This window comes from Macaca nemestrina, chromosome 15 (genome assembly GCF_043159975.1).
Source record: "Macaca nemestrina isolate mMacNem1 chromosome 15, mMacNem.hap1, whole genome shotgun sequence".
NCBI classification, from domain to species: domain Eukaryota; kingdom Metazoa; phylum Chordata; class Mammalia; order Primates; family Cercopithecidae; genus Macaca; species Macaca nemestrina.
In genome coordinates, this window is record NC_092139.1 from 111,550,929 (window position 1) to 111,571,507 (window position 20,579).

General features: G+C 43.3%; 1 protein-coding gene across 10 annotated transcripts in view; it reads right to left on the reverse strand.

Annotated features, from left to right (window-relative positions):
• LOC105464318 (EF-hand calcium binding domain 6) overlaps nt 1-19,006 on the reverse strand; it is a 308,413-nt gene extending 289,407 nt beyond the window's left edge. For 4 of the 10 annotated variants that reach the window (XM_071080704.1, XM_071080703.1, XM_071080701.1 and 1 more), the window contains exons 1-2: nt 18,544-18,791; nt 15,566-15,701 (exon numbers count right to left, since the gene is read on the reverse strand). The gene's annotated coding sequence lies outside the window, so the exon portion shown is untranslated. Of the gene's footprint in view, nt 1-15,565; nt 15,702-18,543; nt 18,794-18,869 lie in introns of those variants that run through there. The other 6 variants (XM_011712104.2, XM_011712099.2, XM_011712096.2 and 3 more) reach the window with 4 other exon arrangements.
• Nucleotides 19,007-20,579: the final 1,573 nt, after the last annotated feature.

Sequence of the window (20,579 nt, forward strand, 5' to 3'; positions counted from 1 at the left end):
TCATACACATGTACCACATACAATTCACCCCCCCATAGAAACACATAGATCACACACAACTCACCCCCCACGGAAACATACACGCCAAACACACACATACCACAGACCACTTACCCCCCACAGACACACATACCACACACACAGAATAGCACACATGCACACCACATGTCCTTCTACTCCTGTATTTTATTGAAGAGTCTCTCTTCTTCCCACCATTCAAGGTAAAAGTTTCCATGCCATCCACGACTCCTCACTCAACCTCCTACTGAGAACTGGTGGCCAGGGTCAGCCGGGTTTCCTTAATGGGCACCCTCGGCCCCATGACTGTTCAGTGTCTGTCTGCCCTGTCAGGTCATTGATGCCGTGGGAGCCAGGGTTGGGCTTCATCGTGTGCCCAGCGCATCGTCCTCCAAAAACTGATGACTGTTACGTTGAACCAAATTAAGTAATTGTGTTTTGTGTTAGTTCACACTAGCATGAATGTCTTGCTGCCCCAGATACAGAGCCTATAGAAAAAAGCTTATATTGTTTTGTTTGTAATACTCTTTATCATGGATATAAAAGTCTAATTTCAGGAGCTATCTCAGAAATTCACTATTACCTCATGAATATCTTCAGACCCACCACACCTGATGTGATGACAGACACAGATACGGCAACTGAGAAAAAACAAGTCATGTCAGAAGCACTGACCACAAGTGTGCTGTCAAACATCTCAAAACGGTTTCACTCGAAGCCTTTTAAAGTGTAAGAGCTGGCGACAATTACGCTCTCTCCCCGCTCCTATAAGCAGACAAGGAGTGCTGAGCACATCCTATTTATATTCAAGCCAAGTCTAAGCAAGACCTCAGCTCCTGCAAAGTTGCAAGTTTCCCAGTTTCAGGGTTCAGGAACTAGAAGTCTTGCTGCTGCTGCCACCTATCGCAGGAAATGTGAATCTAGGTTTAAGAAAAGCTGGATTGTCGAGTGGGCCCTGCTGTCCCACAGTGATATGGGTGGAATCATTCTCTGAACTCACTGCAGTTGTCTAGTATTTCCATTCATGCTGAGCACCAAATTAAGGTCATCCACTGTTAAAATGTATAAGCCAATGCTTGCTGATGTGATATATATGAGAATGCTTACAACATTTTGGCACAGGAGTCAGCACTTAGTAAATGCTTGTTGCCTGGATGACGGACACAAACCAGATAGAAGTGGCAATGGTAACACAATCAACTTTTAAAGCACCTTTCTCTTGAGACCTGAAGCCATGCACAATGACCTGAGTGTCTACTGTGCAAAAGCTACATCAGTGAGCACAGACGCTCAGGGAGGAGGAGCACCTCACCCGGCTTTGGTACTGCCTGAGAGGGTGCTGTTGCCTTTGGGAGCATTTGTTTTGGTGCTATTTTGTTTCATTCCCTTCAAGATAAAGTATTTCTGACTTTGGGAATTCTGAAAAATAAGAGAGCAATGGGGTTAGCACAGATTGGCTGACAGATTTTCTTATTGGGCCTATGCAAGCTACAAGAATGGAGCCTTTGGGTTTGTCAAACAATCCAATGATTTGCAAGCTACTGGAGAACTGTGTAGAAAACCTTAGGCAAGGCCGGGCGCGGTGGCTCAAGCCTGTAATCCCAGCACTTTGGGAGGCCGAGACGGGCGGATCACGAGGTCAGGAGATCGAGACCATCCTGGCTAACACGTTGAAACCCCGTCTCTACTCAAAAAAATACAAAAAACTAGCCGGGCGATGTGGCGGGCACCTGTAGTCCCAGCTACTCGGGAGGCTGAGGCAGGAGAATGGCGTAAACCCGGGAGGCGGAGCTTGTAGTGAGCTGAGATCCGGCCACTGCACTCCGCCTGGGCGACACAGCCAGACTCCGTCTCAAAAAAAAAAAAGAAAACCTTAGGCAAATCACATGAATTTCACACTAAATTGTAGGATTCCCAGGTGGAGGGATTTTATGTGACCACTGTATGAGCACCACTTCTCTTTCATGTCTCAATCCAATGCACACACACACACACATATACACACACCCCTACTGTGGTCCCTTCTGTCTTCCTCACAACAACCAGCATAATCATTTCAAATGCTGATCTCTTTGTTACTTCCTTGCTTAGAATACTCCAATTACCTCCTAGTGCTCTTAGAACCAAGACCAAAGTCCTTGGTGTCTTTGTGGCTGCAGCACGGGCCCTCCCCTGCTTCTCTGCTGCCACCCTCCCCCGGCTCCCTCTGCCTCAACCACACCGGCAGTCCCTCAGATGTGCTCATTCCCAAGCAAGGGTTTTTTTCTCTTCACCTGCTGTAACCTCTACCTAGACCACCTATCCCTCGCCCCTCTGACTAATGAGCATCTCCTTGTCCTAACAATCAAGAGTTCCCACACTTGAGTGGACATCAGGATCACCTGGAGGGCTTGTTAGAAACAGATTGCTGGGCCCACTCCAGATTCCCATTCCAGTCCTGGGTCGGGGTGAGGCCTAAGAATTTGCATTGCTGGCTGGGCTCAGTGGCTCACGCCTATAATCCCAGCACTTTGGGAGGCTGAGGCAGGTGAATCACGAGGTCAGGAGTTTAAGACCAGCTTGGCCAAGATGGTGAAACCCCATCTCTACTAAAAATACAAAAATTAGACAGGCGTGGTGGCAGAGTGCCTATAATCCCAGTTACTTCAGAGGCTGAGGCAGAGAACTGCTTGAACCCAGGAGGCGGAGGTTGCAGTGAGCCAAGATTGTGTCACTGCACTCTAGCCTGGGAAACGCAGTGAGACTCTGTCAGAGAGAGAGAGAGAGAGAGAGAGAGAAAGAAAAGAAAAGAAAAGAAAAGAAAGGCTGGGCATGGTGGCTCATGCCTATAATCCCACCACTTTAGGAGGCCGAGGTAGGCGGATCATGAGGTCAGGACATCGAGACCATCCTGGCTAATACAGCAAAACCCCTGTCTCTACTAAAAATACAAAAAAATTAGCCAGGTGTGGTGGCAGGCACCTGTAGTCCCAGCTACTCAGGAAGCTGAGGCAGGAGAATGGCGTGAACCCGGGAGGCAGAGCTTGCAGTGAGATTGTGCCACTGCACTCCAGCCTGGGCGACAGAGCAATACTCCGTCTCAAAAAAGAAAAAAAAAAAAAAACAGAGAGAATTTGCATTGCTGACCAGTTCCCAGGAGACGCTGGTGCTGCTCGGCGGGACATCACTCTCTGAGAATTCAGGTCCTAAATTTCAGTTCAAATGCCGTGACACCGCACACTAGCCTGGCTTCCCTTACATGCTTTCACAACAACCTCTGTTGTCCTTCATAGCCTTAGTCCAATTTGTAATGATGTAGCTATTGGGATGAGTCTTTGATTAAGGCTTGTGTCCCACTAGACTTTGAGTTCCATAAAGACTACAGGCAAAGTAATTGACATCATCACTACATCTCCAGACCCGAGGCCAGTGACTGGTGTTCAGAGGTATTAAACGCATGAGTGGATTTGCTTCAGCTGCTGAAGCTTGACAACACAAGGTAGACAACGCCTGCCTGTGGCCTCCTGCCTGGAGTCCTCTTTCTAATCAGTCAGCGAGTGATATCAGTTTTACTGGGAGAACGCCTCTTAAATCTATCTTCTGCCTCTCTGCATCCCTGAGGTCACTGTCCAGTTCATGTGCACTCACTGAGATTACAGAAATGGCCTCAGATCACTTCTAGGTCTCCAGCTTCACCTCTGATTCATCCTCCTCTGTTTCCAGGATTTACCTTTCTACAGCACAGGCATAATTATGGTACTCCCTTGCTTGAAAATACACAATGCAGCCGGGCGCGGTGGCTTACACCTGTAATCCCAGCACTTTGGGAGGCCGAGGCAGATGGGTCATGAGGTCAGGAGATCGAGACCATCCTGGCTAACATGGTGAAACCCCGCCTCCACTAAAAATACAAAAAATTAGCCAGGTATGGTGACGGGCACCTGTAGTCCCAGCTACTCAGGAGGCTGAGGCAGGAGAATGGCATGAACCTGGGAGGCAGAGCTTGCAGTGAGCCGAGATCGCACCACCGCACTCCAGCCTGGGCAACAGAGCAAGATTCCGTCTCAAAAAAAAAAAAAAAAAATACACAATGCAGCTGGGAGCAGTGGCTCACACCTGTAACCCCAGCACTTTGGGAGGCCAAGGCTGGAGGATCGATTGCTTCAGGCCCAAAGTTCAAGACTAGCATGGGCAACATATTAAGACCGCATCTCTACCAAAAAAAAATTTTTTTTAATTACCCAAGTAGGGTGGTGTGCCTATAGTCCCGGCTGCTCAGGAGGCTGAGATGGGAGGATCACTTGAGTCCAGTAGTTCAAGGTTGCAGTGAGCTATGATCACACTGCTGCACTCCAGCCTGGGTAACAGAATGAGAACCTGTCTACACACACACACACACACACACACACACACACACACACACACGTACAACGTCAAATTATACATGTGTTAAAATTTCATAGGACTAGTCACCCAGGAAAAAGATAGGCACACTGGTCAAAACTAGCGAAATGTGAGTAAAGTCTTTAGTTAGTATTGACTTTAATTAAATTGATGTTGAACCAGTGTCAATTTCCCAGTTTCAATAATTATACTATAGTTATTCTGTAAGATATTATCACTGGGAGATGCCAGAAGTACACAGGAACACAGTACTAATTTTATAACTTTTATGTGAATCTAAAATTATTTCAAAATAAAGTTTTTTAAAAACATGGATTAATCCGGTTCCAAAATGGCAGCATAGAAGCAAGCTGGCTTCACTCCCACCTGAAAACCAAAAGTAAATATACAGGGCCAACATTATCACCAGGAATATTCCAGAATTCTCATATGAAGATGAAACAGATCTTGGGGCCACAGCTCTGAGGGGACAGTAAGAGAATTCAACTTCCACATCCATAACACCCCTCCCCTCATTCTGCCTGGCACCAAGCCTGCAAAGAAATTTTCCCCCAATTCACTGTTTCTACACTGAGAAAAGTGAGGCTGAGGTGGACAACCAGCTTTTCCACCATCTTGGGTTCCCTGGCAGGAGACCTGTACCTGCCTTAATCCATCACAAGTGCCTGAAGGGAGAAACATCCCGGAGGACAGAAAGAGGTAAAGAGGTAAAGAGGGGGAGGTGGGACTACCATCTCCAGCTCTTGAAACTCTGCTCTATAACTCAACAAAAGGAGACACCAAATCAGAGTGGCTTTTCAGCAGGTACATGCTGGTCCTCTGGACACAAACCCTAGCCAGCCTTCCCACACTGCTGGGACATCCCCTTTAGGACACCCCCCGACCCATTCAGGAAGGGCAGCATTCCAAGCAGTTACTAGAGACAAGGTGAACCTGAGCTCAAGGTTCTAACAACTACAGCAGAAAAGGAGACAGCAAGCTAGCAGTAAAGAACCTCTAAGAAAATATATCCAATGAAAACAAAACAAAACAAAAAAATCTAGAGAAAACTGGAATACTGGAATACACAACTATCCTTCAGTGCGAAAACACAGATGTACGTCCACAAAAAACAGCAGCAAACAGGGAATCATGATTTCTCCGAGCAATCAAAGCAAGGAACCGGTAACTGGTCCTAATGAAACAGTGGTATTTGAGCTATCTGTCCAAGAATTCAAAATAGCAATTTTAAGGAAACTCTGTGATTTCCAAGATAACACAGAAAATCGATTCAGAACTTTATCAGAGAAATTTAGCAGAGATTGAAATAATTTTTTTTTTAAAAAGGGGAAATCTTGGAACTGAGAAATACATTTGCTGAACCAAAAAAATCATTAAAGGCTACCAACAGCAGAATGGATCAAGAAGAGGAAAGAATCAGTTAGCTTGAAGACAGGCTATTTGAAAATACACTCAGAGGAGAAAAATGAAAAAAAGAACAAGAAGCAATGAAGATCACCTATAAGATATAGAAATTTTCCTCAAAAGATGAAATTTTAAAAAATCATTGGTATTCAAGGGAATTGAGCAAGAGCAAGAGGTACAAAGCTTATTCAAAGAAATAATAACAGAAAACCTTCCAAAACTTGAGAAAGATATAAATATCCAGGTACAGGAAGATCAGAAAACAACAAACAGATTTGACCCAAATAAGACTATTTCAAGGCAAATAATAAACTGTCAAGTCAAGAACAAGAGAGAATCCTAAAAACAGCAAGAGGGAAAAAAGCAAGTAATATATAAAGGAGCGCCCATTCATCTTGCAACAGACTTCTTAACAGAAATCATACAGCCAGGAGGGAAGGGAACAAATTTTCAAAGTTCTAAAAGAAAACAAAAAAACTGTCATCCAAGAATATTATATCCAGCAAAGTTATCCTTCAACTATGGAGGAGAGATAAAGTATTTCCCAGACAAACAAAAGTTGAGAGAATTCACCATCACCAGACCTGTCTTACAAGAAATGCCAAAGGACTTCAATCTGAAAGAAAGAAAACACTAACATTCAGAAAAAACAAAACTAAAGATATAAAACATGCTGGTAAAATTAAGTACACAGACAAACTTGAGATACTCTAATACTGGAATTGTGGTGTGCAATCTACTCATAACTCTAGCATGAAGCCCAAAAGAGAAATTTCTTAAAAACAGTAATAGAGGCTGGGTGTGGTGTCTCACGCCTGTAATCCCAGCACTTTGGGAGGCCAAGGCAGATGGATCACGAGGTCAGGAGATCCATACCATCCTGGCTAACACAGTGAAACCCCGTGTCTACTAAAAGAATACAAAAAATTAGCAGGGCGTGGCGGCGGGTGCCTGTAGTCCCAGCTACTCAGTAGGCTGAGGCTGGAGAATGGCGTGAACCTGGGAGGCAGAGCTTGCAGTGAGCCGAGATCGCACCACTGTACTCCAGCCTGGGTGATAGAGCAAGACTCCATCTCAAAACAAACAAACAAACAAACAAACAAAAAAACAGTAATAGCTACTGCAACCTGTTGAGATGGGTAATATAAATATGTAAATTGAGACAACTAAAAGTCAAAATGTGGGGCAGATAGAATTAGTGTAGAATTTTTTTTCATTTTTTGTTTGTTTATATTCTTTTTTGTAACCTAAGATGAGCTGTCATCTTTTTAAAATAATTTCTTATATCTATAAGATGTTTCTGTAAGCCTCATGGTAACTATAATGCAGAAACCTAAAAAGCAATGAATTAAAACATACTACCAGAGAAAATCACTTAAGCACAAGGGAAGACAGTAAGAAAGGAAGGAAGGGAAGACTTATAAAACAAACAGAAAAAAGCAACAAAATGACAACAGTAAGTTCTTACTCATCAATAATAACACTCAATGTTAATTGACTCAGTTCTCCAATTAAAAGGCACAGAGTGTCTGAATAGATTAAGAAACAACACCCAACAATATGCTGCCTACAAGAAACCCACTTCACCTATAAAAACACACACAGACTGAAAGTGAAGTGATGGAAAGGATATTCCATGCAAATGAAAACCAAAATAAGAGCAGGAATAGCTTTGCTTGTATCAGATAAAATAGACTATAAATCAAAGATTATCAAGTAGTGTGAAGAAGAGGTGAGATGTCCCCTGAACTGACAAGAGGTTGTGTAGTGCTACATCCTGCACCCAGCACTGACATCCCACTGCCATCATCACCATACCCAAGAGAAAGGTTGAATAGGACATGAAAGAAGATAAAAACCCAGCCAGCTGGGTGGCTCACACCTGTAATCCCAGCACTTTGGAGGCCGAGGCGGGTGGATCACCTGAGGTCAGGAGTTCGAGACCAGCCTGGCCAACATGGCAAAACCCTATCTCTACTAAAAAGATGAAAAATTAGCTGGGCATGGTGGAGAGTGCCCATGATCCCAGTTACTTGGTGAGGCTAAAGCAGGAGAATCACTTGAACCCAGGAGGCAGAGGTTGCAGTGAGCCAAGGTCACGCACTGCACTCCAGCCTAGGCAACAGAGCAAGACTCTGTCTCAAAACAAACAAACAAACAAAAGATAAAACCAAGATGAAGGACAAATCACAGAGATCTGCAAGCTTGTCTGCTAAACCTGCTCCTCCAAAGCCAGAGCCCAAGCCTAAAAGGGCCCCTACAAAGAAGACAGAGAAGGTACCCAAAGGGAAAAAGGGTAAAGCTGATATTGGCAAGGAGGAGAATAACCTTGCACAACATGGAGATGCCAAAACAGACCAGGCACAGAAAGCTGAAGGTGTTGGAGATGCCAAGTGAAGTGTGTATATTTTTAATAGCTGTGTACCTCTGATGACTGTACAGTTTGAAATACTATTTTAATCAAGTTTTATAAAAATGGAGAAGCTATATTGTTAGCACCAGAACACGTCATTGTTGCCTTTTGGGGAAGGAGCATATGTCACTAATAGAATGTCTTCAAAACTAGACTGATGTGGAGAAAACACCTTTCGCTTCCAGTTTTGAGAGACTTCCTCTTGGCTCCCACAAGGCGGGATTTCCTGGCTTTGACACACATGGCCACTTTAGCATGGAAGCCTTCAGGAGGGGAAAACAAACTCATTTGTATGTCCTCCTCTTTTCTCTTTCCACCTTTAGCATATACTTAACTCCCTTAAACCGAGATACCTGTTGGGACCTGACCCTCAATAATTGGTTATCAGTGTGTCAGGCAATCTGGACTTTCCAGTGAGGCCACTGAGATGGTGCCCCTCAGAAGAGCAGCGGTTCTCTTTCTAGATTGTGGATCTTTAGATAAATTCTCCCATTTTCATTTCACTTCCTGAAGGTCATGGTTGGCTCATGAAAAGTTCTTCAACCCTCACTCTAAACTTTCCCTGTACAGAGCATCAAATGAAGACTTCATAGGGTTTGATAATGGCTTTCTGATTTTTGGTAGTCCATTGAAGAAGGGAGTTTGAAAGTTGTTAAATACTGTTAACGATTGTCTGCCCATGTCCTGCTTAAATACCATGATCGGTTATGGAAAGTATCTTTAATAAAGCTGGGTAAAATCAAAACCTATCAAAAAACAAAAAGAAGGCCACTATATAAAGGGATCAATTCAGCAAGAAGATATAACAATTATGAATATATATGCAAGCCATGCCAGAGCTCACAAGGACCTAAAGTTAAATATTACTAGATCTAAAAGGAGAGACAGATTGCAATACAATAATATTAGGGTACTTCAAAACACTTCACTCTCGATTATAAATAGATCATCTACATAGAAAGTCAACAAAGAAACATTGCCATTAAACTACAGACTAGACCTAATAAGGCTAACTGATACTTACAGAACATTTCACTCACTGCTTCAGAATACACATTTCATTTTCTTTTTCTTTCTTTAGAGATGGGGTCTTGCTATATTGCCTAGACTGGACTCAAAACTCCTGGGCTCAAGTGATCCTCCCCTCAGACTCCCAAGTATTTAGGATTATAGACACACACCACTGTACCCAGCTAGAATACATATTCTTTTCATTAGCACATGGAATATTCTCCAGAATAGACCACATCTTAGGCCACAAAACAAGTCTCAACAAATTCAAAAAAGTAGAAATCATATCAAGTATCTTCTCTGATCACAATGGAATAAAACTATAAATCAATAACAAAAGGAACCTCAGAAACTCACAAACACATGGAAATTAAACAACATACTCCTGAATGACCAATGAATCAATGAAGAAATTAAGAAGGACATTTTAAAATTTCTTGAAATAAATGAAACAAAAATCCAACACACCAAAGTCTATGTGCTACAGCAAAAGCAGTACTAAGAAGGAAGTTTATAATAATAAATGCCTATGTCCAAAAAAATAGACTTCAAAGAAACAACCTAATGATGCACTTCAAGGAACTAGAAAAGCAAGAACAAACCAAACCCAAAAGTAGTGGAAAGAAAGATATTATAAAGATCAGAGGCTGGACACGGTGGCTCACACCTGCAATCCCAGTACTTTGGGAGGATGCAGTGGAGGATTGCTTGAGGCCAGGAGTTCAAGACCAGCCTGGGCAATATAGCAAGACCCCACCTCTACAAAAACTTTTTTTAAAAAATTAGCTGGGAATGGTGGTGGCAAACACCTGTAGTCCTAGCTACTCAGGAAGCTAAGGCAGGATTGCTTGAGCTCAGCTGTTTGAGGCTGCAGTGAGCTATGATCCTGCTACTGCACTTCAGCCTGGGCAACAGAGCCCTGTCTCAGAAAAAAAAAAAAAAAAAAAAAAATCAGAGGATAAATAAACACAATTGAGACAAGAAAAAAATACAGAAAATCAATGAAACATGAGTTGGTTTTTTGAAAAGATAAAGTCAACAAACCTTTAGCTAGATTAAGAAAAAAAAAAGAAGACCCAAATTGGAAAGGAAGAAGTCAAATTAGCCTTGTTCACAGATGATGTGATCTTACATTTAGAAGAAAAACCAAACACTCCACCAAAAACCTGTTAGAACTGATAAATTCAATAAAGTTGCAAGATGCAAAGTCAACATACAAAAATTGGTGGCATTTATACACACCCACAGCAAACAAACTAAAAAAGAAAGCAAGGAAAAAACCTATTTACAATAGCTACAGAGAATATAAAATACCTAAGAATCAATTTAACCAATGAAGTGAAAAACTGATAGAAGGAAAACTATAAAACACTGATGAAAGAAATTGAAGAGGACACCAACAAATGGAAAGGTATTTCATGTTCATGGATTGAAATAATTAATGTTGTTAAAATGGCAATACTACCCAAGGCAATTTACAGATTCAATGCAATCCCTACCAAAATACCAATGGCATTCTTCATAGAAATAGAAAAAAACATCCTAAAATTTACATGGAACCACAAAAGATCCCTAGTAGACAAAGCAATCCTGAGCAAAAAGAACAAGGTGGAAGGCATCACACTACATGACTTCAAAATTTACTACAAAGCTATTGCTATCAAATCAGCATGTCAATGGCATAAAAACAGACACAGAGAACAATGGAACAGAATAGAAAACCCAGATACAAATCCACACGTTTACAGCCAACTCATCTTTGACAAAGATGCCAAGAACACACAATGGGGAAAGACAGTCTCTTCAATGAATAGTGCTGGGAAAACTGGATAACTATATGTAGAAGAATGGCACTAGAGCCCTGTTTCTCACCATACACAAAAATAAAATCAAAATGGATGAAAGACTTAAATCTAAGACCCAAAACCCTGAAACTACTAGAAGAAAGCACTGGGGAATTGCCTCATGACATTGGTGTAAGCAAAGATATTTTGTGTAAGACTTCAAAACCACAGGCAACCAAAGCCAAAGTAGACAAATGGGATTACATTAAGCTAAAATCTTCTGCACAGCAAAGGAAACAAGCAGTAAAGTGAAAAGACAACTCACAAAATAGGAGAAAATATTTGCAAACTACTCATCTGACAAAGGATTAACAACTAGAATACATACATAAGGAGTTCAAACAGCTCACAGCAAGTAAACAATCTGATTTATATGTGGGCAAAAGATCTGAATAGGCATTTCTCAAAAGCAGACATCCAAACGGCCAACAGGTATATGAAAAAATGCTTAACATTACTAATCATCAGAGAAATGCAAATCAAAAGCACAATGAGATATCATCTCACCCCATTTTGGATAAAATGGATTTTATCCAAAGGACAGGCAGTAACAGATGCTGGCAAGCATGCAGAGAAAGGGGAACCCTTGTACACTGCTGATGGGAATGTAAATGAGCACAGCCACTATGGAGAATAGTACGGACTTTCCTCAAAAAACTGAAAATAGAACCACCAAATGATGCAGCAATTCCACTACTGGGTGTGTATCTCCAAAACAGGAAATCAATATATCAAAAAGACATCTATCCATGTTCATTGCAGCACAATTCACAATAGCCAAAATAGAATCAACCTAAGTGACCATCACTGGATGAATGGATGAAGAAAATGTGGTACATATACCCAGTGGAATATTATCCAGTCATCAAAAAGAATAAAATTCTGCCATTTGTAGCAACATGGATACAACTGGAGGTCATTATGTGACATTCTCATTAAAAAGTGAGACAAGCCAAGCACAGAAAAGAAGAATGTTGCATGTTCTCACTCGTATGGAAGAGCTGAAAAATTGGATCTCACAAAGATAAAGTAAATTGGTGGTTAGCACAGGCCAGGAAAGGTAGAGGGGAGGAGAGGGTGAAGAGAGGTTGATTAATGGGTACAAATATATGGTCTGATAGAAGAAATAACACCTAGTGTTAGATAGATCAGTAAGGTGACTATAGATTACAATAACCTATTGTACCTTTCAAAATAGCTAGAAGAGAAGAATTTGAATGGTTCTAACATAAAGAAAAGACAAATATTTAAGGTGATGGATATCCCAAGTATACTGATTTGATCTTTACAAATTATATGAATGTATTAAATTATCCCATGTACCCTGAACTACGTACAAGGATTATGCATCAATAAAAATAAATATAAATTTTTTTAAGAAAGAAAAAATAGGGCTGGGAGCAGTGGCTCATGCCTGTAATCCCAACACTTTGGGAGGCCAAGGTGGGCAGATCACTTGAGGCCAGGAGTTCGAGACTAGCCTGGCCAACATGGCAAAATCCTGACTTTACTAAAAATATAAAAATTTAGCTGGGCATGGTGGTGGGTGCCTGTAATCCCAGCTACTGGGGAGGCTGAGGTACAAGAATCATTTGAACCTGGGAGGCGAAGGTTGCAGTGAGCCGAGATCACACCGCTGCACTCCAGCCTGGGTGACCAAGTGAGACTATCTCAAAAGAGAAGAGAAGAGAAGAGAAGGAAAGAGAAGAGAAAAAAGAAAAGAAGTAATGCTTCTCCAGGGCGTAGAGACTGAAATTCAATTTTTTTTTTTTTTTTTTTTGAGAGGAAGTCTTAGGCTGGAATGCAGTGGTGCAATCTCGGCTCACTGCAACCTCACCTTCAGGGCTCAAGTGATCCTTGCACCTTAGCCTCAGCTTCCTGAATAACTGGGACTACAGGTGCGTGCCACCACATCTGGCTAATTTTTGTAGAGGCAGGGTTTCGCCATGTTACCCAGGCTGGTCTCGAACTTCCGGGCTCAAGTGATCCTCCCACCTCAGCCTCCTTAAGTGTTGGGATTACAAGTATGAGCCACAGACCAGGCCTGAAATTCAAACTCTTAATTGTGGGGTAGAAGGTCATTCACATAATTAACCACCTGGCTTCAGGTGACCCTTCCAGATGCCATTACCTCCAGGCATGCTACGTTCTCACCCAGTGCTCCCAATACACCACGTAGTTCCTCACTTCTGAGTTTTGGTTCATGCCTATGCTAGAATTTCCTTCATTCTTTTGCACCTGGCACACTTCAATTACTCTTTCAAGACTGAGGGTATATCCCCTTCCTTCAGGAGACCTTCCTATTGTCCAAAATTAATCATGCTTTTACAAAGAACTTAAGTCTTATAGGTATGCTTTGCTCATTGTTTCAGTTAATAAAGACAAGAACCAAAAGATAAAAGCCACTCATACTTACATCACTTTGCTGTAGGGCTACAGATGTGGTGGGTAAAACATGAAGTAAAAGTTCTAATATTTTCCCATCTATTCCTCTAGTCCTACCTCAATTTTCACTTTGATTCTCTGCTTGCACACCTTTCTGTTGGCCCCTGCTAGACAACAAGTCCCTCCAGTGGACTCCACTTACCTTTTTACACTCAGCATGGCATAGCATGCGATAAGCACCCCACTAATCTTTGCTCTTGATGGACCACAGTTATCAACATTACGACTGCAAGGGATAGAAGCTTAGGCTAATTTTACCCTTGATTTTGAAAGCTAAACAAGGTTCTGAGTAAGACCAAGACACTGTGAGGAGTTCTGTAGCTCACCCCTGACTTTACACCATCCTCAGCTGAGGTTTTCAAAATAAAGAGAATTTTGAGACATTCATGAATGTGATTACTTCAGAACTTGGTGAGGTAGAAATTGGCAAGGATCATAAAAACTAATACCCCGAAAATAAGCATCAAGTCACAGACTTGATCAAATGTACTTCTTAACCAAAGGGAAAAACACAATTAGAAGGCTATCTCACTGATATATTTGTTTATTTGCCAGAGAAGTATTGATGTCCAGTTTTAAACACATGCTATTTATATCAGAATCATAACAAAAGTGCCATCCATCTGCCTTGGCATCCAGAGAAAACATAATTCAACACAAGAGTAAAAAGTGTGCACAGCCAAACAGAAATGGCACCAGAAGCAAAAATTGCTGGAACTGTATCATGGAGGGGGGTGTGGAAATTATCACTCGACTAAATTGGAAAAAAATTGTAAGCAACACAAAAGGTTTTGGCAGTTAAATCCAAACACTTGAGAAAAATCTTCTTGTCTATACTGATATCAAATGGATGTTCTGTTATATTTTGGGACACATCAACTATCAAGTTCCTTTTATAGCCTTCCACACACTTCCATATATACATCGGCCATTTACTGAATATCTACATTCTTGGACACTGGAAAAATCAAAAGCTTTGGCATCAAGCAGGCATAGGGTCAAACTGGCTCCACTATCTACCACAAGAACTTGCAAGTTAATTAACCTCCTCCTGACTCAGTTTCCTCATTTGAAAAAGGGAGATACAGTTGCCTTCCATATCCATGGATTCCACATCCACGGATTCAACCGTGTATGGAAAACATTCAGGAAAAATATGGATGTTGGTGTCTGTATTGAACATGTGTGGAGTTTTTCCCTTGTCTCAATGATATGGTATAACGATTTCCATTTACATTGTATTTAGGTATTGTGTTTGCATTGTATTAGGTATTATAAGTAATATAAAGATAATTTAAAGCATATGGGAGGATTCTGTAGGTTATATGCAAATACTACACCATTTTATATAAGGGACTTGAACATCCATGAATCTAGGTATCTTCGAGTGGGTGCTGAAATGAATCTCCCACAGATACTGAGAGACAGCTGGAATACCTCTCCTTTAAGCAAGTATTCTTAACATGGAATCACAGTCCATGTGTGTGCTTCTGTAGCCCTACAGACTCGCTGAGATGCAAAACTGTGTGTCAGACGATTTTTCTAGAGCACTTCTCAAAAGGTAGGTGACCCCAAAATGGTAAATGCCACCGCTCTAAAGGCTGTGGATGGATCACAGGTGATATTCGTGAAGTGCTTGGCACACAGTGAGCTTTAGCTATTTGGTAGCTGTTATTTTTAGGTCCCGAGGATATACAGAAAGATAAATCAGAGCATTCGGGGAAAAAAAAAAAAAGGCATACGGTTATAGGTGTCACCTCAGAATATCAGAATAAAATAGCAGAGAAAAAACAAAAGGTGAGTCCAGAAAAAACCCAGCAGGAAGAACTGGCAGGATGGAAACACCAGGAGTGCCAAAGCAGTGAGATGACCACTGCCCGGGAATACCCAGTGCTTAGGCAGGGGATGGCATATGGCAGGCGCTCAGTGAATAACTGCTAAGTAAACGAACAAACAAATGACTGAAACCAACCCAGGATGCAGGATAACACCATTTACAACGTCCCGGAGGAAAAACTATATTCAGAAGGTGTTATTGAAAACTTACTATTCAGAAATCTTCAATTTCAAATATTCAATTCAAATGCTAGAGTCCACATTCTCTCCCTGAAGAGTGAGGACATTAAGCCCACACTTTTGTCATTGAGCAGTATCTAGGCCCTTCCAATCCTCTGTGATGAGCCCTGTGAGAAATTTATTTTAGAAATAGGTTAGATCTATTTTTCCAGATGAATCAAAAGGCCTTATTTGCCTGGAAAAAAAATAAATCTTACTACCTTCTTTTTTTTTACTTTTATTTTTCCATGAGTTGACAAGAAGCTCCCAGCTAAATCTCCAGCCCAACTTTATTAACCATTATAGATGATCTGAGTGTTCCTTCTTTCTGATACCTTCCTATTCTGTCTATATTTTTAATGATTCTGATTTACATGTTTCTATTTTACTGCATTGTAGTTATTCTTACAAGTCATCTCAAAGCCTTGGCAGGACTTGTAGAGTATATAAATATTTGAGAGTGATAGCGTACTCATCAAGAACACAAGTGATTATCAGGCAGTCCTGGAGTTGGAGCCATACTCACTACCATTTATCAACTTTGTTAAGTCCCTTAACCTCTCTGTATTCCTCTTGCCTTTTGTTTTGTTTTCTTGTTTGGTTTTGGTTTGTCTGTTTTGAGATGGGAGTTTTACTCTTGTTGCCCAGGCTGGAGTGCAATGGCGCAATCTTGGCTCACTGCAACCTCTGCCTCCCAGGTTCAAGTGATTCTCCTGCCTCATCTTCTGGAGTATCTGGGATTACAGGTGCCTGCTACCATGCCTGGCTAATTTTTTGTATTAGTAGAGATGGGGTTTCACCACGTTGGCCAGGCTGGTCTTGAACTCCTGACCTCAGGTGATCCACCCACCTCAGCCTCCCAAAGTGCTGGGATTACAGGCAGGAGCCACCACGCCCAGCCTGTTTTGTTTTTTGAGACAGGGTCTCACTCTGTCGCCCAGGCTGGAGTGCAGTGGCATGATCATGGCTCACTGCAACCTAAAACTCTTGGGCTCAAGTGATCCTCCCACCTTCAGCTACCAAGTAGCTGGAAGTACAGGCAAATGCCACCATAGAGATGGCGGTCTCAATTTGTTGCCTGGGCTGGTCTCAAACTCCTGGCCTCAAGCAATCCTCCTGCCTCAGCCTCCCAAAGTGGTAGGATTACAGGCATAAGCCACCGCACCCAACTTGTACTTTTTCATAGCCAACTTGTGAGGACTAAATTTAAAAAGTATGAGGCACCAAACTGTGCTTGGCACATAGTAAGTGTTCAATTAGTATTAGCCAGTAGTAGTAGTAGTAGTTGTTGCAGTAGAAATAGAAGTAGTAAAACTGTGGACAAATAGATGGAAAGAAAAAGTAACAAATGGTATCTGAAACAAAGTAAACAAAATAAGCAGTGAAAGATCAAAACCAAAAGTAGAAAATGAAGCTTTTAGTACTGAAAGGGTATCATACTCATGTTATTTCTATTCAGTTTTCTCAAACCTGTTGCAGTTGTTAACAACTGCCTTGTTAACAGCCAGCGGCCTCCCACCAGATTCCTGATCTGGTCAGACACCAGGCTACTAAACATTCTCATGGAGCTGGTTCTGTCTCCAGGTGCCAATCAGCTGCAGGGATCACAGCATGGGTGCTATAGAGATCTCTGTATAAGGGGGAAAAGTGGATAGCTGGAACAGGGCAGTTTTTCCCTGGAGAGCGAAATTTACAGTCTCAGGTAAGCACTTCTTGATAAATATCTATGATCACCTATCATGAACCAAGCATTAAAATGAGCATAGAGGAAAAAGGGAAAGCACAGATAACTAAAATAAAATCCTCATCCTCAAAGGATCTTTCAATAAGACTGGGTAGGAGGCAAATATTTTCGCATAAATTCAAAGAGGGTATTTGTGACTCACTTTCATATCCCCAGAACTTAGCCAAGTAAACGTTCGCTGAATTGAAGGCAATGGATAAAAGACATGAACTGTAGTGTATGAAAGTAGAATTTATTTACAGCATTTCTGTTAAGTTCACCCATTTAGGAGCACATATTAAATTAGGCCAAGGTGGGCGGATCACTTGAGGTCAGGAGTTTGAAACCAACCTGGCCAACATGGTGAAACCCCATCTCTACTAAAAATACAAAAATTAGCTGGGCGTGGTGGCAGGAGCCTGTAAATCCCAACTACTTGGGAGGCCGAGGCACGAGAATCGCTTGAACCCAGGAGGCAGAGGTTGCAGTGAGATGGGATCGTGTCCCTGCACTCCAGCCTGGGTGACAGAGCAAGACTCCGTCAGGAAAGACAAGGAGAGGAGAGGAGAGGGGAGGGGAGGGGAGCAGAGGGGAAGGGGAGGGGAGGGGAAGGAGAGGGGCAGAGAGGGGAGGGAAGGAAAGAAAGAGTAGAGTAGCGGAGAGGGGAGGAGAGGGGAGGAGAGGAGAGGGGAGGGGTGGGAGGGAGGGAGGGAGGGAGGGAGGAAGGAAGGAACGAAGGAAGGAAGGAAGGAAGGAAGGAAGGAGGGAAGGAAGGAAGGAGAGAGAGAAAGAGAGAGAGAAGAAGAAAAAAGAAAAGAAAAGAAAGAGTCCTTTTAACAGGGGCAAGACATCCTGAAAGGCAAAGATTTGGAAAGAAAGGAAGGGAGTAGAGAGAGGGGTAATTTGGACAACCTTCAAGTAAGCCTTATACAGATGTGTACCTCACAAAGTGTTTCCAAACAAAATTTCTGAGGGAGGCAGGGGTAATTATGTGCAGGCTAAGGGAGAAGAGTGTAAAAGAGCAGAGATTTTGCCGTGAGACAGAAATGAGTTTGAATTCTGGCTCAGAAACTTCCTATGATAGTTGTGTGACTTTGGAAAAGTCCCTTCACCCCATAGGTTTCAAGTCCTCGTCTGTCTACAGGAGGGAGTCAATCATGATATTCACAAGAGTGGTGTGGGCACAAATGAAATCAGGAGCATGAGACATGTTGTAAACTGGAGAGATTTAGGGCATTTCCACACACATTTCCCAGTTGATTCTCACAGAGATGCAGGGAGGAAGACGTCACCACCGTCAGCGTTGTTTATCGTTCTTCTCCACATATCAGGTAAGCTCCGGGAACAGGGGCCCTACTATTTCCCACAGGGCCCCAGGGCCTACAACGTGCCTGGCACAAGCAGACGCGCCCTGAACACCTGCTGGGTGAATAAACAAATCACAACCCCTTCATGCCTGGGAGTGGGCAGCAGCGCCGGCCTTCTCAGGGCAGTGAGACCCACGGAGCTGCCCGCCCGCCCAGCCCCTCCTCGGCCTGTCGCACGCGCGTGGCCACCCCGAATGCAGCCTTACCGGGGCCCCCTCCTCGATTCTCCGCCTAACTGGGCCGGCACCCGCGTGCGCGGACCCCAAGCCGAGGGGTCTCAGAGGGGCCGCCCGTTCGGCGTCTCTAGGACGCTGTTGCCCGAGAGACGACGGCAGTCGCTGATTGGAAAATAAGCCTACACGCCTGGCAAGAAGCGGAGCTATGATTGGTCAATTGGAGATAAACGGGAAGGGGCGGGCCAGGTTGGTTCCGCGACTGCACTCCCGGAAGAAATTTCCGCCGGAAGTCTCGTTCTCTGAGGAGCGGGAACCGTGGCGGCTCGCGTCACGGGAGCGGGTTTCTGTTACGTGGGCTTTAGCGCGAGCTGGGCGGTCGGCCCGGTCCCACCGAACTGTATACGGCCGTGTGGCCGGGGGAAGTCAGCCCCCTGCTCTGAGAAGCAGACTCTCCATCTGTAAAAGGCTAAGCGTGCCCACTGGGGCCTGTGGTCAGGATTGGCTGGAGTAAAGTCGGCAAAGCTCCTATCGCATCCTGCGCCTTCGTTAGGGTGAGCACTGATGGAGACTTGCATTGGGCCACTAGGTAGCGGGTCCCACTGGGTCCGCTTGTGTGCTCGAGGAGACAGCCTCGGAGGACGGGGGCTCGCCTGCTTTGCTCAGGCTGTAGCCTCAGCCTCCGCCCATACCCACAGCAGGCATCCATTCCATTGATATTCGCTCAGTGAGTGAATTACTACTAAGACAGAGGGCCGAGTGGAAGCGCCATAAATCGTGTGAGTGATAGTAATTGTTGTCGCCGACCCTGTGGAGCACCTCCCTTGCCACGCACTCACCCATCCTAGGTACATACTTTACATGTAATTGTCATCTTCATTTGTCTTCACAACAGCCCAGTGAGGTAGGTGCTGTGGTTATTCCCATTTTACGGATAGGAAACTGAGGCACACAGGGCATTTTGTTCAAGGACACACTGCCAGTCAGGGGTAGGAGCAGAGTAAGAACCCAGGGAGCTTGCTCTTAGGCACCCTGCCGCGCTGCTCACTGTGGGAGAGAAGCAGCCAGGCAGACATGTGCAGTTTGGAATTCCCTGCACACATGGCTGCGGCAGGTCAGTTAGACTGGGTGCCCTGATGTGTGCTGCAAAGATGGATACTATGCGGTCCCTGCTGGGTAGTCTGACTATACTTCACTGGCCAGCTAGTTTTCCTGTTCACCAAGAGAATTCTTTCCCATCGCTTGTCTCAGACCTCCCGCACCCACTATGTCCTCACCTCACTCAGTGACCATGGGTCTTATCCCATTGAGAAAATGGAATGTGTAAGAATGGAATACACTCCTTCACAATCACTTTGGCATTCATCCCCTCTTTTGCTCTTGCCCCAAAAGAGGGTCTCTCCCAGAGGCCAGTCCCTCTGTGTCCTGGATCCCTCCCCATTTGCCTTCTTTATTATAGGCAGTGCTCTAAGTGTGGTCTGGGAATCCCTGGGGATCCTGAGACCCTTTCAGACTGTCCATGGGGCCAAAAAATACTTTCATAACACTAAGACTTTACTTGCTTCTTCATTGTTATTCTCTCATAAGTATATGGGATTTTCCAGAAGCTACATGATGTGTGCTATTGCAACAAATTGAACGCAAAAGAAGATAAGAGATCCAGCGGTCTTGTACTAAGCCAGATGTTAAAGAGATCTGCAGAAATAGAAAACTGCCCCTCTTTTCACTTTTTTGGAAAGTATA